This window comes from Callospermophilus lateralis, chromosome 17 (assembly GCF_048772815.1).
Source record: "Callospermophilus lateralis isolate mCalLat2 chromosome 17, mCalLat2.hap1, whole genome shotgun sequence".
Taxonomy (NCBI): Eukaryota; Metazoa; Chordata; class Mammalia; order Rodentia; family Sciuridae; genus Callospermophilus; species Callospermophilus lateralis.
The window spans coordinates 24,788,216-24,800,537 of record NC_135321.1 but is presented as its reverse complement, the minus strand read 5'-3'; the positions used below and the strand labels follow the sequence as shown (position 1 = coordinate 24,800,537).

At 46.8% G+C, this 12,322-nt stretch overlaps 1 non-coding gene across 1 annotated transcript; it reads left to right on the top strand.

Annotated features, from left to right (window-relative positions):
• The first annotated feature begins 658 nt into the window (after positions 1 to 658).
• On the top strand, positions 659 to 766 carry LOC143383055 (U6 spliceosomal RNA). The gene has a single exon (XR_013089101.1). It is a non-coding gene; the product is annotated as a U6 spliceosomal RNA (small nuclear RNA).
• Positions 767 to 12,322: the final 11,556 nt, after the last annotated feature.

Sequence of the window (12,322 nt, the reverse complement as noted above, 5' to 3'; positions counted from 1 at the left end):
CGTCTTCTGATTCTCTAGTACCATTTTATCTTCTGTTTTTTTGCACATCATTTGTCCAGATTAATATCTGATAGTAAATAGATTTCTGTGTTATTTAAATGTATCTGATTTCCTCTTATCAAGTAGTGATCATTTTAATTGAATTTATGCATATTAATTGAATCATAGAATTCAATTTGGAATGCACCACACCACGTCAAACTTCCAGCCGAGGGTACTGACAGAGTTGCTGTCTCCTCTTTCCACTTACACATACTTATTCCTTAAGTTGATGGTAATTTTTAGAGTGAAATATGTAATACAAACAAGTTATGAAAGATCTTTTGGGGGATAACACAGAGTAAACTGTGCTCTGATATCTACTTTATATCTACTTTATGTGAGCTCTTAGACAAAACCAGCCATAAATGTGGGCAGAATTAGCAGGACCACCCAGCCAGATTTAGGGGACTTCAAGAAGCCCATCCCCAGTGCACACACAGCCCTTCAAGGCTGGGGTAAAGCTCAGTGCAGTGGAAGAGCACTTGCCTAGCATGCTTGAGGCCCAGGGTTTGATTCCCAGCACAAACAAGAAAAAAAAAAAATCACCTACAACCTAACACATGTGCCTTAGCCAAGCGTCACCAACACTACAAACAAAATAGCAAACACAGTCCATGTTCTCTCAGCAGCACTTATACTAAAATTAGAAGGACAGAGAAAAGGTTCATTAATATGGCCCCTGGGCAAGGATGGTGTGCAGATTCGTGAAGCACTCCATATTAAAAGAAGAAGAGGAAGACACAGTCCATGCCCTTCAACTACTTCTCTCCATGATGATCTAGAGCTTTAAACATTTTCTTGGGCTGCTGAAGCTGCAGCAAACCCTCACTCACGTGGCATGCCATGAAAATAGGTTTTCTAGAGGTTTCTAGTCCTCCAGAGAACAGGACTTAAGATAGATTCATGCTATTGTGTATGTTAGAAAGAAAACCTTCTAAAGCATATTAACACCCATTTTTAAACAGAAAGCCCTCAGGGGAACTTACCTCCCCTGGAGGCTGAGAGGCCCCCATGCTTCCCACCCCCAGCACATGCTCTCACCTTCTCCATCTTGCTTCTCCTTCTTTCGAGCTCTCCCCTCCTGCCTTTCCTTTTTCTAAAAGCAAGATGGTAGCAGTTGCATCTGCTCCCTCCTCCCAGCAGCACAGCAACTGAGAGCCACCCCCATCCCTGCCTGCTCTGCGCCCTCGCCCTCTCCACTCGCCCCTGCCCACCCAGCCCTCCCTCTCCCCCTTCTCCTCCAGATGCTCCTGATGCCCCTGCTTCCTGTAGACGTCTCCATCGCTCCTGCGCTGGGAGGCGCCCGAGAGACCCAGCCACTTGGAGATCTGACGCATGTTCTTGCTCTTGGCTCCCCAGATCCCAGGCGGCTTATCCAGAAACACCTTTCTTTAAAAAGAACAGGAGGGCAGCCCGAAGGTCCATCAACAGGTGGACGGTCATGGGCTTGCGGCTGGTGGTGGGATGTGGGGACTAGAACTTTGGATCTGGAAGGCTCAGGGAGAGGAGGAAGTCCCTCCCAGCCAGTGGGGGGCAAGGGTGATACTGGGAGGGCGACTCCCCAACCAGACTCCTGCTTCTCCACTCGGAGCGATTGCAGCTAGTGGGGGAGAATGGCCATGTGACCAGGGGTGACAATGCCATGAAGCAGCGACTGCAAGGAAGATAGATACAAACGAGCAGTGAGCTCTGCTTCCAGGGCTGCACAGAGGGGCTCTGGGCTGAGTAGCTGGGGCGCGCCTGCCCACTGGCAGCTGCTGACAATTTCAGAATGAGAGATGCTTCGGAGGTGCTGTTCGTCATTACGGTGATTAGGAGTTCATGAGCTGCTCGGGACCAACCCGGAGCCACCAGGTCCTGCCGCTTCTGCTTCTGTCAACAGAAGCCGTAGCTCCGATGATGCTCCATCGTCAACATCAAAACCATTTTGGAGTTTCCTGAATGAAATATTTGAGACCTACAGAGTTTCTCCCCTACCGGCCATGAAGTGTTTCATACAATGAATCGTCAGCTGAATTTCCAATCTGAATTGCATGCTTGTTTAAGGTGGGGATCAACATAGTCATCTACGAGGACAGCTGGCTCCGGGGAGACCCTCCTCGCCCTCACACTCTCCAGAAATCAGCTCTTCTCCTCTCACCAGCTCATAGTGCCCAATCTAGCCTTGTTCACCTAAATAAATAAGGGTCCCGTCCCCTGACGTCACTGATGTGCTGGAGAAGTACAGTGTGCAGCCCGTCCTTACTTCCTTTCTTCCTGTCTCCCTTTGGCCAGCCACCTCCACCTCCACCTCCACCTCCAATTGTTCCACATCTTTTTCCTTAAAAACTCCCCCACTGCCCTTCACTCTCCCTTCTGAACACTGCATACCCCCCACTTGTCCATGGTGGCTGTTTCCTTAAAGTAGAGGAACAGACGGGAATCTCTCTCTCTTTGATCCACCCTGTCCCCAGGGTCACAGCCAAGTTCCCCAAAGGCTCCTCTCTGTGCTGACTCTTCCTCACTGCCCAGCCTCTGCCCAGCCACTGCCCAGCCTGCTGCCATCTGCCCCTACAGTGACTGTTTCCACTGGAGGCATGTGACCACACCCTCCTCGGCCCCTGGAGGGCAGGAGGCTCCTACCTCTCCCTCCTCTCTCTTCCTGCCTCTCTGATCCCTCCCCGGCCCCTGCCCTCTGTACCACCCACCACTGTCCCCCTGGCCCTAACTGTGCTCCATCCTGCGTCCACACTCCTGCGCTGCACGCTTTCCCTGGGTACCGTGACACCCCCAAGTCTGCCCTTCCGTCCCTAACTGACTCTTGTTACTGAGGTCCCAGAGGTCACCCTTGGATGGCCCACAGCATCTCAAACACAACCGTCCCCTAAAGGTTATACCTGGGTTCATTTTTATTTACAAATAAAAGTGTGTTAGCCATTCTTAGTTTGGTTTACCCCAGATCAAACCTCCGGATGCCGATCTAACTCCACGGAGATTAATTGGAAGGTGACTTGTCAGGGAGGCCTCACGTGACCACTGCTCTTAAAAATCCATTCTCCGGGTGGGGCTGGGGCTGGGGCTGGGGCGGGGGCTCAGCGGTAGAGGCCCTGGGATCGATCCTCAGCACCACATAAAAATGAATAAAGATATCGTGTTCATGTACAACTAAAAAACAACAAAAAATAAAATCCATTCTCCACCCCCCGTACTCCGCCCCTGGTCCCACCAGAACCAGGCTCTTTTCTTGGGGTCTTTACCAGCTTCTAGCAGACTCTGTAAATTATCATTGATGAGGTCCATCTGTGTGGCCTGTCTGCCCCACTAGGGTGCAGACCTCGACATCTATTTTGTTTGTCAAACGTCCTGAACACTGGGCAGGAAGCCTCCCACACCCACGTGATCAAAAGAGTGCGCTGGTGAACTGCGGTGGCCTCTTTCCTGGCCCCCGTCACACAGGTACCACATCCCGGCAGACACTGCTCCCTCCTCGCCCCAATCTGACCCAGCACCGTGCAAGTCACATTCCAGACATGAAGGAGTGTTTGCCAAACAGGTCTGAATAAAGACGGTGTGACTTCATCGCAGGTGACGGTTCCTGAGATAACGCACCCCTGAGCTAAGAGCATGAACCCACGCCCCCTACCGTCGTGGTCCAGGCACCTGTCCCTGGGCCCCACCTCCCAGCAGGTGGCCCTGAGGATCCCATCTCTAACACATGCTGTCCAAGTCACATATTCAGACCACAGCATTTTGTGATCGTTTTTATTTTTCTCTTCTGTCATTGAGCCATTCTAAAGATAAGTGTTGAAGAGTCATCTTGGAGTTGGAACGGAGGCACCCACTCCCTTGGAGGTTCTGGTGATGTGCTGGATGATTGGACAGTTTGGGGTGGCAGGTGGCCTCTTGGAGAACTTCTGGACTCCACACACAGCTCTGCTTCCGACGCCCACTTTGCTTGGCCATGCTTCTGTGTAGATTATTGCAGAAAAAGATGCTGGTGGCCTACCTTCCTGCCCCAGGGACCCAGCACCCCATCCCCTTCTACGAAGTCCCCTGCAAGCTCCTGACTTTCCTTGTGAGCCAAGCCGAGGGACCATGCCCGGTGGCCAGGAGTCAGAAAATAAATTCTCCAACACATCCAGGCCTCCACGGGACCCTGGGCATATTTGGGTTCTGGCTGCCAGAGTTCTCCAGGGGACTGGAGCCCCACTGGCTGTCCCAGGTAACTGCCCGTGACCTCTCACTGGTTTCCTTCTCTTCCCCAGCCTGCTTTCCTGACTCCCAACAGTGATCCTGGGAACGTCTCTGGACCACTCGTGTACTGAAATCTTTCTCTCCGCATCTGCTTCTAGAAAAACCCAATCTAAGACAAATACCCCATCACTATGAGCTACTTCTCCAAAAATGGCTCCTGGTGGATGTTTTTTTACTTTATATTGTGGATTCTAATACATCTAAGACTCACACATTAGGTACCTTCGGGCCAGTGGATTTCTGCAAAGTGAGGCTCCAGACAAGCAATGAGACGGTGCCAATACCCCCGAAATCTCTCTCTGGCCCCCTCCCTTTCCAATGCCTCACCTTCCCTGGACACTATCCCAGTTTCTAACACCAGTGATAACCTTGCCTACCTTTGAAATGTGCATAAAATGCCATCGTTCAGTATGGACTCCTTTGGTCCGACTTCTGACACTCGACATCGTGTGTGTGAGAGATGCATCTCCATGAGACTGCTGGGGGCTGCAGTTCCTTCGTTTGTGCTGGATCATATTCTGTTGTGTGAAGAGACCACGGTGCGTCTTTCCATTCTACTCTTGCTTATCATTCAGGGCTATTCCAGAAAATGCTGCTAGGAACGTGCTCGCAGGCGCACCAGTGTCCACGGTTCTGTTGGTCCTGTGCACTGGGGTGGTGTCATTGTCGATTTGAGGATACTTGTGATAGTCGGTAGGGGAAAGACTTTTAAGCAGGGAACCTTTCTGGGTGCCTATGATGTGTTTCCATGCAGGCGGCAGAGCTGGAATTGTTTCTGTATTGCAGATGGTGAAATGAAAAGGAGACTTGTAGAGGTCTCCTGTGGCCACCAGAGCAAATGAAGGCCAAACAGAAACTTGTCGTCTCATGGTTCTGGAGACCAGAAGTCCAAAATCAAGCTCTCAGCAGCATTGGTTTCTTCTAGAAGCTTGGTGGGAGAATCCTGCCATGGCCCTCTCCAAGCACCTGGTAGCCCCGGCCATCCCCGGCCGTTCTTTGGCTTTTAGATGCTTCGCTCCAATCCCCGCCTCTGTCTCCGGGTCCCCTTCTGCCTGTGGGTTTCTCCCCTTCTCTCCTCTCATGAGGATGCTTGTTATTGGATTTGGGGTCTTCCTAATCCCCCTAATTCTTCCTAACTTCACTTTGAGGTCCTAACCTTAATTATATCTATGAAGACCCCTTTCCCAGTAGGGCCCTGTCTCTGGGCCACTGTTCAACCCACAACCGGACCCAAGAAGCTGGAGCCCTCTGTTCCATCAGAGCTAAACTCTTGACAAATCAGTGAAAGAGCTGAGTTCGCTGAGCAGGCACCTTGGCCCAGCCAGGGAGTCTCCCAAATCAAAGCAGAAATTAACCAAACTCCTCCCAAAGTATCAGCAAAGTTTGTTTCATTTTGTGAAAATTCCGAATGCTCCTGATCAGGGTCCTGCTGACCTGGTTATCATCTAAGAACTTGGTCCCTACCACCCCATCGCCCCACCTCCCAAAGAAAAGTGGAGGTGACAGAAGGAACCCCCAGGCACAGAGTGAAAATCAGGCCACTAAATGAAAGAAACCCCAAGGACAAATTTGAGGACTGGGGCCTTCCTTGAAAACTCACACACACACCCACACACACACACACACACAGGAATAATTGTTGCTTTACAAAATATTCTTTTTTTTTTTTTAAGAGAGAGAGAGAATCTTTTAATATTTATTTATTTATTTATTTTCAGTTTTCGGCGGACACAACATCTTTGTTTGTATGTGGTGCTGAGGATGGAACCCGGGCCGCACGCATGCCAGGCAAGCGCGCTACTGCTTGAGCCACATCCCCAGCCCACAAAATATTCTTTACAGAGACACCTGCCCCATCCTTCTGTCCAGACTCCTCCAGAACTCAAGATCTTTTCCTACCTTTAAAACCACATTCCCTTTGCTAACACTGGGTTTGCCCACAGCTTTTGAGGACCACAGCGACTGCCCAAAGCCAGGTCTCCTGTCCCAGTGAGAAAGCTCCGGCCGTTCACTCGTTCCTTTGCCGTGGGTCTCATGAGCCACTTGCCATGGGCTCTGGTGAATACGCTGATCTCATGCCCATCCTCATCTGGAAAAAAGCAGAGCTTTTTCCCTTACAAAACAAGCCTCATTCTGTCCGACCATCCCGAATCAGAAGCCTTCTGTTCTGTAACGGCAGGGACCGGGGCAGCGCGCATCCTCTCTCTTTCCCCCTCTCTCTCCAACTTTTAAATAGAACTAACTAGTTCCAACATAGTGGGAAGTCTTTCTTTGAGAGTCTTTGTGTAAATCTAAATTTATTCAGGAAGAAATCTCTACTTCTCTTGCACCACAGTGTCCGAGACTTTGATCCACTCCGGGGTTTGCATGGGCTGGAGCGTGGGATGTCCAGGCAGGGCTGGTCACAAAGGGACCACGGGACCACACAGCCACCAGCCCTGACAACACCGGTAGTGTTGGGAGCTGGGTCTGTGACTCTAGTGACCTTCTCATCCCCCCAGTCACATCATGTCACCAGGGTCCAACCCTGTCACAGCAGCAGCAGACCCCCTTCCCAGACTGCTTTCCCATCTCTCCACTCCCCTCTGCATGGCCCCATGACCCGCCCCGGTTTCCAGACCTCACGGAGCTGAAGAAGAACCTGCACCATGATTGGGACACAGTTTGAGTCTCGTGGCTGGAAAACTGGCCCCCAGGGGATGGAAACTGCCAGAGGTGGGGACTGGTGGGAGGTAATTAAGTCACTGTGGGTGCTGTCCTCGGTGGGGAGTAATGTGGTTTCCACGAGTGCTGCTTCTCATGAGAAATTACTATTGTAAAAAAGCAAATGGCTCTTTTTCACTTCCCAGCTTCCTGTCCAGCTGTGTGATCTTTTGTTCTCTCATGTGCTCCCACCAATGTGATGCCATCTACCGTGAGGTACTCACCACAGCTGATGCCAGTGACAGGCCCTTAAAACTCCAGAAACATGAGTGAAACAAATCTCTTTTCTTTATAAAGTCTCCATCCTCTGGTGTTTTGTTATAGAATTGGGGAAAGGACAAGAACAGGCTGTCTGGTACGGCTACACTGCACCCCCTCCTCCTGGCCATGGTGGGATGAGAAGGAAAGGAAGGAGCTCAGCCCACAAAGATCAGGTGAACCCCAGTTCTGGTGCCAACTAACTAGGGGGCCTCCATCAAATTCCCCTGCCATTCCACACTCAATTACCACCTTCTCTGCCAATCACTCCACAGTGTGGCAGTCGTGGGGGCTTCAGGCAGACCATCTGGGTTTCAAATTCTGACTATCCAACTTTCTATCTGTGTGACCTTGGACAAGTGACTCAACTTCTCTGTTTCTTAAACTATAAAATGGGGATGACAAAAGGCCTGCCTCACAGGGTGACTGAGGAGGAGATCAACTAACCTGGTTGAGGCGTGTTGAACAGGGCCTGCCCCTGAGCAGTGCTCCATTGGCTGTGGGACGCCTGTGAAATGCTGGGTGTGGAGAAACGTGGAGAGGTGCAGAGTCAGGGGGAGAGGTACGGGGCCATTGCCTGGTGCCCACTCCCTGACATGACTTATTTCTTGGCTTTTCCCATTTCTTTCTCTAGGAATGCCCACTGCCCTGTGAAGTGAAGGAGGGGCCTGGCCTGGTGGGCTGCGCCAAGCCTCCGGCCCGGGACCTGAGCATGTCCTCCTCTGAGATGCTGGAACCCTCCACTTAGAACTGGGAGACCCAGGTTCCCTCCCTGAGCCTCCTGCCCGCCAGGACGTGACCTTGAGTGCGTTACTTGCTTTCCTCATCTGCCACGGGATGAACCAGAGCTTCCCTGCTCTCCCAGGGATGCTGTGAGGTTGGGAGGGAAGAAGAAGGTTCCCTACACTCAGGAACATCCATGACGCTCTGAGGAGGGCCTGGGAGACTTGGAAGGTGAGATCAGGTCTCTATCCAACCCCTTCCTCCCCATCGCCTGTCCAGTGATGGATAGACGGATGGACGGACGGCACCTCCACACATTGAATCAAATGCTTGCAGAGACAGCTGGAGGCTGGGAGCAGGAAGGGAATCCATAACACTCGAGGGTTTCCATCCCCAAGGGCCCTGACATCCATCCCTCAGCACTACGTGGCCCGCGAGGAGCTGGCCAGACACGTCACCCGTGAAATCACAGGGCCACCAGGAGGGCAGCCTGGGACAGGGCGGGGAATTGACTAATTCTGTGCGCTGCACTGTGCCATCGTGCACACGCCCGTGGGTGGTGGTGAGGCAGAGCAGGGCAGGGAGGGACAGGGGTGATTTCCTGGGATAGAACCACAAGTCCTGCCAGATGGCTCACAGGCCTGGGGCTGGCCCCGGGCAAAACTGCAGTAGGAAAGTTTGTCTTCATGGTGTCCCTCCCTCCAGGCCATCATCGTCACCGTCCCCACATCTCACACTCCAACATCCTTCTCTTTCACTCTCCCCGTCATGACAAGTCCTCTCTTCCCTCTGGAAGCCCACCTTCCCAACCTGATGGACCAGGACCTGGGCCTTTGCCTGCTCCCCTGTCCTGAGGTCCAACCGTCTCTCACCAACATGCACCATTCCAGGGTCCAGCGGCCCCACAGTCAGGCCGTCCCTTAGCACAGTGGCACTGAGTGGCTCCCCCCAGGTAACAGAGTTTGAACTCCACCTGTAGCAGCACTCTCTGGCCCAGGTCTGTCTTCCAAGGACAGAGCAGGTCCCTCAGAATTGGAGACTGTGCCTGGTCCTCTGCGGCCTGCACAGAGCCCAGTGGCAGCTGGACTGCGGAAGATGCTCCGTGAACACAGGAACGTGCTGGGGTTTCGTTTGTTATTTTTGACCAGTTACCTGCAATTGGGTACCAGCAGCCACGCGGTCAAAATCTCTAAAGTTGGGTGGAATCAAGAAATTCCTGAGAATGGAGGGAATGAGATCCCTAAGGGACCTCACTCCCTCAGGCAGGGTCATGGGACCCTAGTGTTCCAGAAACAAAGCCCAGTTCAGACTGGGTCAAGGGTCTATGGGAACTCCCTGTAATATTTTGTGACTTTTCCATTAGTGTAAGAATTATTTCAAAATAACAAAGGAAGAGGAGAGGACAGACCCAGATGGTTTTATGTAATTTTTATCAAAGTTGGAGGAACAAAGTGTTCCTATTGTATACAAATTCTTTCAGAGCATGGAAAAAGTAAAAAAATAAAATAAAATAAAATAAAAAATAAAAAACTAGCTCACCATGTGAGTTTAACATCACCTTCATTCCAAAAGCAGAAGACGTCTGTACAAGAAAAGCAAAGATCAGACTCATGCATGAACTCACATGTAATAGTCCTGACTTAACTAAGAAATTGAATGTCCATATATGTGGTGTATGTTCGTGTGTGTATATATACATGTTCTGCATGTGTATGTATAGGGCATAAAGACAAATATGTCAAAACAAAATAGGCTTTAATTCAGGAATGGAAGGATGGTTTATCATCAGAAAATCTTTCAATGTATGACGCCATGTTTAATAATTACAGGAGAAAGTTGATATGCTCACGTCAATGCAGAAAGATCATTCAGGAAAACTAAATATACTTTAACAGTCATTCAGGAACAAAAAGTATTAGAAAACTAAGAACTGTAGATAATTTTTTAACAGAACAAATAGAATCTATCATGTTATTAGAATAAGAAAGCTGAATAAGGTTTGGATAAAGGAGTTATATGATAAAAAAATTTGGCATTAAGAATAATATTGTAAAAGAACATTAATTATGTGTAATTTAAAATGATTTTATGTGTTTTAAAAATATTAACATGATCCTATATTTATAGAACATGTATATTGATATGTATAGAAAACAGTTTAGAAGGCTATGTATTAGATGTTGCGAGTAGTTATCTATGGACAGTAGAATTTTTGGAGATTTTTATGTATACTTAATTTTTTTTTTAAAGAGAGAGGTGAGAAAGAGACAGACAGAGAGAACTTTTAATATTTATTTTTTAGTTTTTGGTGGACACAACATCTTTGTATGTATGTGGTGCTGAGGATCGAACCCGGGCCGCACGCATGCCAGGCGAGCACGCTACCGCTTGAGCCACATCCCTAGCCCCTATACTTAATTTTTTTGATCAATATAAACTAGTCAACATAATTTAATGTTATATCCAAACATGAGACAGACAAGTCAAGAGAACTTTTAACCCTTTCTTGAGGGAAGGTGTTAAAACATTTTTATACCGCATATTGGTACCCTATAAATAAGCTAATTGTCTTTTAAAAATATAGCTAAGTTTACTTCTTAGAGAGTAACATAAAAGTTTTATAATATATTTATGTACTTATAAAAGATTTAATGGTATAATTAAATTTCCAATTACTTTGTTATTATTGTATAAGTTTGTAAGAGACCATAATATAAAACTTTAGTTTGGAGATGCATCAGCTTAGTAAAATGTTCTCTTAAATCTTATATTTTAGGGCTTGGGTTGTAGCTCATTGGTGGAGCGCTTGCCTCCCAGATATGAGGCACTGGGTTCCATCCTCAGCATAAAAATAAATAAACAAAATAAAGATATTGTGTCCAACTATACCTAAAAAATAAATATTTTTAAAAATTGTATACTTTAAAGACTTATATATTTAGGAAACAGAGACACAATTGATATATAAAAATTAGAAATAATTATCATAATTACATTGATGTTTTCAAGTCAATCAAGTTTAGCTTTTAAAGAAAAGTTTGAAATTTGGAATTTAACTTAAAGTGGTATTTAAAAATAATAGTTATTGTTCTAATTTTGATTAGACATTAATTATTAGTAAATTTGAATTTCTTTAAAATTAGCTCTTTTTTAAATAATAAAACTTACCAGGCTTAAGAAATTAATCTATATTTTGATTTACATTAGCATATTAATATTTGATCTTAGGGAAAGATCAAATATTTTTAATTGATTGTCCCATGTATTCATAACCAACTTAGTTACATATCAATTTGTTCTCTACCTACTCAAACCTTCTTTATCACCTACCCAGACCTTCCTGTAGATTACTATATAAAGATTCTCCCATCCAGAAAAATCTTTTCCTTCCTAGCATCAAAGTCTCCAATATATAGACTCGTTTACCCAGAAACATTTTCTTTCTTTCCTTCTACAATTCTCCAATCTTTCTTCCCTCTCTGTAGAATCCTCTTTTTCGTTACATTCTGGAACAATCCCTGTAAATCTTTGAATCTAGACAAATTATTGTATTTTAATAAGACAAAATACTTTTTTAAAAAGAATAAGAAAGTTGAGGGAAATTGCTATATGTAAGAACAACATATAAAAATCAATGCACTTTTATAAGTCAGTAATGAACAACTAGAAGATATGATAGAGGAAAAAGACAAGTAAAATACAGAATCTATACAGAGCAATTTTTTTTTGCAAAAGAAACACATGCACAAGCTTCAGAAAAAAATGTCCACCTCCTGGCAGTCATCTGTGGATGTGGAACAAACTTCCCTAACCCTTAGCAACCTACAGTGGCAGTCATTTTCCTGGCCCATGTCCCTCGTGTGGGCTCAGCTGTGTCACTGTAGTATGCTGATTTTAAGTCCTTTGTATATAAATCAAGGAGTGGGATAGCTGGGTCAAATGGTGGTACAGAGAGGTGTATCTTATTTATAGATATGAAGAGTTCAAATAATTTTTTTAAATGCCAATTCTCCAAATAATCTATAATTTTAAAATTTGTTCTAAAAATGCCAAAGATGTGGTTTTTATTTTATTTTCATTTTGTATAAGTGCACATGTGTGGAATGATGACTCCAGTCTAAAATGCACAGGAAAAAGCTAAGGAGTTAGGAATCCCATTACAGGTGAAGAGGGGGTGTGAGCACAGGCTGCCTCCTCCCCACCCCCAATCCCACTCTGTTGCAAATAACAGCAAAGGAATTTTTAAAATTTATAAACACATACTGGGAGAACAAGAGAGAATTTGGCAACAAAATTTTTGGAAGATAAAAAGCAGAGGAAAGAGGGGTAAATAATCTGGCAGCTTTGCAGGTACAAGAAAACC